This window comes from Leguminivora glycinivorella, chromosome 12 (genome assembly GCF_023078275.1).
Source record: "Leguminivora glycinivorella isolate SPB_JAAS2020 chromosome 12, LegGlyc_1.1, whole genome shotgun sequence".
Taxonomy (NCBI): Eukaryota; Metazoa; Arthropoda; class Insecta; order Lepidoptera; family Tortricidae; genus Leguminivora; species Leguminivora glycinivorella.
Genome location: NC_062982.1, coordinates 11,954,803 through 11,960,802, shown reverse-complemented (window position 1 = coordinate 11,960,802; position 6,000 = coordinate 11,954,803).

Genomic DNA, 6,000 nt, shown 5'->3' with positions numbered 1-6,000 from the left:
TTTTTAATATTTATTTCATGTATGTTTCACTCACTAACTTCTATTCTAAAAATTTTCTTCATTACGTCATTAATTTTCTCACATATAACTTTCTAGGCCTAAATCTGATAAAATACTCTTCTATAACACTATTTTATTATGCTACAATAACCTTTATTCTTCTTTAAAATATAAATAAATAAAATTTTAAATATTAGTCAAAAATACAGCTGATACTCATTAAAGGATCTAGGTTATCGCGGTTCACATCGAAGGGTTCTACTTATTCACGCTAGACGATCACAAGGCCAAATTTACGGGGTATATTTAAAGGGGGGTTAGCTATACTGTTAGTTAGTCAAGTAAGTAAATAAGTAAGGTGAGAGCGGAGGTTTTGTTACAGTGCGCGGAGCCGAAACGAACACGTAGAGCTTCTTTTGACACTTAAATTCGGGTGTCCCTGATATACATAAGTATATGATATGATAGCTAATGAGATGTCCTATCACCCCTTTTAATTTTGGCGTTGGTTTACGGGACACCCGGTATTTCTATTGATCATACACTGAAAACGTCCACACAAAATCTTAACTTCACGCTCCGTGGACATCGAGGTTCAAACCTCCATCGTGTTGCTTGTCAAGTCTGGTATAATTTCCAAACCAGTGGACAATGTAATAGGGGCTTGCGTGTAGGTACCAAGGTGTAACAAAAATAGTGGAAATCTGTTTAAGAGGTCAGGGGACGATCGATTCTTCATATCAACGTAATCCTTATAAATTTCGTCTCTGGATATAAATATAGTACCTAGTATTGATTGATATTATGGAAAATATGTTTTTATTTGAGGAATTTTAATCATACCCATTCGAATGAAAATATAATCAAACGTATAAATAGCTAGTCATGCCTAGCTAAGTAGACAGCGATTTTAACTACCTAACTCGTAGTACTTATTATTTTAAACGTTTATTATGTTTTTATTTGAGGAATTTTAATCATACCCATTCGAATGAAAATATAATCAAACGTATAAATAGCTAGTCATGCCTAGCTAAGTAGACAGCGATTTTAACTACCTAACTCGTATAGTACTTATTATTTTAAACGTTTATCTCTGATGAAATTATGACATTTATTTATCCGCACGGGCAAACGCAGGGGTTATCTAAATCGTTGCCAGCTTAGCTTAGTCTGACTCTATGGATAAAGACAGGCGAATGATGACGATTAAAATTCATCAAATCAAATTGTATAAAAAACCGGTCAAGTGCGAGTCGGACTCGCCCACCGAGGGTTCCGCACAAACTTTCAATAGTTAAAATAATCTCAGATTTCTCAGATACTTCTCAGAGACTAACGAGTATTATTGTGTATTGGCTACGTGCATGACAATTACGCCCACTACCATGTGAACTTGAAGTGGAAAATGTCAAAAAATGACATGTAAGCAAACATTATATTTTAACGACTTTTCGTTAATTTTAAATAAATTGAATAATAAGAGCTACTATTTCAAGTGTAATTTAGGTAGATAGATTATAAAGACATGGATAAAATACCAAAAATCAGGTTCCAAAGCATTACTCACGGTATAAACTTCCAACTCCAGACTACAGAAAGAGTCAATAAATTGGTGCTGGCAGGGCATATAAGGAATCTTGAAGAACATAGGAGTAATGGTACAATTTCTTCGAGCTAGTGATATGGTATTCGCTAAACCTCCGTCCTGTTAATGCCATATAAAACAAATCTAAACGTAAGTACCTAGTCATGTCCGCGGCCGCAGAAATATCCGACACGGGCCTATTCCCAGGCTAGGCCTGAATCTTTAAGCATAATCTTTTACGGTAGAAAAAATACTAACAGCGTATTGAACAATATTAGGTAAACAAAGCTTAATAGTACATTACTACAGAGGCCGGGACAAAGGGGGTTGCCGGCCGAAGACATATAGGAGGCCGAGCGAAGCGAGGCCGAATAGGTCTGAGGCGGGCAACCCCATTTCCCGCCGAGGTATGTATAGTGCTTTTCTCAAACATGGTATGAAATAAATAAAGTCTACTGAAAATAGTAACTTTGGATGGCTGTATCTCCTAAACGGTGCGTCGTAGCGCAAAATTAATCGAATTTACGTTCCCCTTTGATATCCCGTATACGCTTATAAAGAAACAAAAAGTTAAAAAAAATTAAAAAAAAAACGAAAAAATTTTTTTTTGTATGAAAACGCACCCAAAATCAAATATTGTCTAGGGCCCGTACCAGTTGCAGTCGGCACGTCTATAAAGCCCCTTATAGTTTTTTTTTTAATTGGCTAAATACCTGGATGTTATGTCACAATTATCTGTGTTTGGAAATTAAAAAAGAAGACTTTGCCGGCCTTGGCCTGCAAGGTTTGTATGAAATTCCATTATCTATCAATCGTCCTAGCCGCACCTGCAACGTCATACTTCGCTGCCAATTATAAGGCACATAACATCAATATTTCATACCATGTTTGAGAAAATATAATTTATTTTCTCCTCACTAGCTCAGAAACACGTGTTTTGTCCTTTAATACCAGCGGGTAAAAACGCATTTTATCCACTAGTGGGTAAAGTAATTTGACCTTGAATAAAGTCAAGTTAACTGCTTTAAAACTGATAAAAGTAGGTGAATCTAGTAATAAAGATGATTTACCACCTGTGGAACTACTGGAAGCAGTGATAAACGCATTTTTTGCGTTGTAGTTTCCTCGCTATAGCGAGGGGAAAAGTTTTGTGTTACACTCGGGTGCAAATGTATTTTACTTCTCGTGTGTTAAAAAACTCGCAAGTTCAGGATTCTATTCTCGAACCACTCGCTTCGCTCGTGGTTCAACTAAAGAATCCTTTCACTTGCTCGTTTTTCAATTCCACACTCGGCGTTAAAATACAACTTTGCCCCCTTGTATAACAAATAACTAATAATGTTTTGTTTTGACATGTCACTTACGTTTTCTTTTCACCGTAGCTAATATCCATTTAGTTCTTTGATCCAATTTCCAGTGTGCTCTAAGAAACGCATAGAACGTGCAACGACTATTTATACCATTATTTTTACAATTAACAACGAAACAACATTGATGCCCCATATCAAACACTACACATTGTATTATATTTTATGAGTTTTGATAGATGACAACCACAAGCAGTGTCGATTTTGACCACTGCAAGCACTGCGATCGCTTTGCTTACCCCCTCCACGCACTAGCGCCATCTCTTGGTGAATTTGCTAACTAATTTGCGCGACCTGTATATTATGTTGGTTTTTCAGGGATAATTAGGTTTTTTTATTTTATTTTAAAGAAGAGATCAGCAAAAATACAGACACGATATCATTTTTCCTGTAATATTTAGCATTAAACCAATATTCCGTAAAATGATTATCTTTTTTCGTTGGTAAACTTCGGAAACAAGGGGGGACGGTATTTTTAAGGTTCCGTACCTCAAAAAGGAAAAACGGAACCCTTGTACTCGTGTGTCTGTCTGTCCGTCTGTCACAGCCAATTTTCTCCGAAACTACCGAACCGATTAACTTGAAATTTGGCACACATATGTAAACCTGTGACCCAAAGATGGACATGGAAAGAGCTTTTTATAAGTATTTCAAAAATAGTTTTTTTAATAATTTTTAGTAAAGTAATTTCAGAAAATAGGCAAAAATTACCATTCCCCCCCCCCCCCGCCCCTTATCTCCGAAACTGTAAGCGTAAAATTTTGAAAAAATACACGAGATAGTTTTCAATCTATAGATTACAGGAAAACCGATTAGAACAGTAAAGCGTAAGTCGGACTTAACAGAAAAAAACTCTAACTACGAATTTCACTCACTCTCACTGCCGCTGCAAGGAGTTACCAAATCTCTTGAAATTGTGTGAGCGCGTTTGAATATTACATATAAACTCATTTCTGTTTCGTTTTGTTCAAAATATCGATTATTCGCAAAAATGACTTAAGTTTCTACTAAAAAGGAGGCGCTTAAGCCCTTCTTGTAGTGAACCCTTGCAACGCGAGTACAACTCGCTCTTGGCCGGTTTTTTTACATTTTCCTTCAATTTGTTTTTCTACAGCAAAAAATATATTTTGAAGATATAATTTATAATAGTTTTGAAGAAAACGGAGAGAAGCCTACTAGGCTTAAAATTAGGAATGAAGTCATAAGGAGAAAAACAAACATTACAGACGGCTTAACATTCTCACTCGAAAGGAAGTGGAAATGGGCAGGACACGTTGCCAGATACAGTGACGACAAATGGACCATACGAACGGTAAGTGGCCTGGGCCACTGGGCTCAAGAGGAGGAGGCCGTCCACGTGGGAGATGGTCGGAAGAATTAGCGGCAACGGCAGGTCCAAAATGGACAGAGACAGCTCAAGACAGAGAGGAGTGGCATTCCTTGGGGGAGGCTTTTACCCAAAAGGGGCCCATGTATTTAAGTATTTTTTATCTGCAATTTTTTATTCATGTTTAAGTATGTGTGGAACAAATAAAGCTTTTTATTATTTTACTAGCGACCCGCCCAGGCTTCGCACGGGTACTATACCTACATGTAAACCTTCCTCTAGAATCACTCTATGTATTAAAAAAAAACCGCATCAAAATTCGTTGCGTAGTTTTAAAGATTTAAGCATACATAGGGACATAGGGACGGAGAAAGCGACTTTGTTTTATACTATGTAGTGATAGTGATTTACTTACACTTTCTAACGATATGCCACTTGACCTAGTTACTTGATATTTACAGTTTGCCCCCCTTTGAGTTTGGCAATTTTCTATAATTAATATTAATAATAATAAAAAAAATACTTTCAATTTGTAGAGGTTAGCAATGTTCATAACTATTCCAAATTTCAAATCGGTAGCATAAATAGTTCTGGAGATATTTAGTAATGTGACAGACGGGCAGAGTCGCACGTCGCACCTTATGGTACTGTACCTTTTTGGTACGGAACCCTAAAAATTAAACATGTATTCAGGGAACAATGTGCTACGTTCTAATGAAAAACCGGTTTCCGAGCGGACGTCCCCTTTAGTCTCAAAGCACGTTTAGATAATATATTAAGATTATCGATTAGTATTTTCTTAATTACTTAACGTTTAAATATGACTGAAAAACGCGAATTTCGTCCCTTACCTATTTTATTCGCTCACTTATGCATTTTGATGATCATAGAAATCTTATGATTAATCAAGTATTTTACGTCAAATCAAGAATTATTCATATAGGATTTACATACTTCATACTAAGAATCGTACCTCGATTTTTTAGCGCCACCTATTAAGTAGGTACACTTAGTGATGTGCCATGGGAATATTCCCGGGAATGGGTATATTCCCTTTGGGAATATTCCCGGGTATATTCCCTTGTTTCCGGGAATATTCCCAAAACAGGGGAATATACAATTCAAGTTAAATACATTTAAAAATAAATAAAAAATTGTTGAAATTAATAGTATGTTCAATTATTAACTGACTCTCATTAAAAACAACGTCTTTAATATTATACATAATTAAATATAAGTTTTTGTTCAATCATAAAATATTTTTTCCCTTTCGTGATGCACTTATGTGCAATATTTCTTTGTTTTGTTACTAGAGCTTTCATGTCTCTATCTCTTTCTTTCGATATATAGGTTATCTCGCTTCCTCCAAAAGCATTTACCGTGTTGCACTTATTTAGTTATCCAATATGTATATCTGTTGCTTGTAACACGTGCGTAGATGTGCTCAAACCATGAGACCGAAAAGTAAAGTGTTTGAACATTTTACTACTCACACAGTGAACAATAAAGTCACGTATTGTTGTAAATACTGCAATAATGTGTATTTATTTAAAAACGCTACAAAATTCGCGTGCCATTTAGGCAAATGTCCCAAAACACCTTGTGACGTTGTGTTTATTTAAAAACCGTGAAAGACCTAAGTCCACCAGTGATTTTAGTGAATCGTACGGTGAATCGAGTTCTTCACCACCCGGCAGTCAAAATCGAGAGACAAGCCA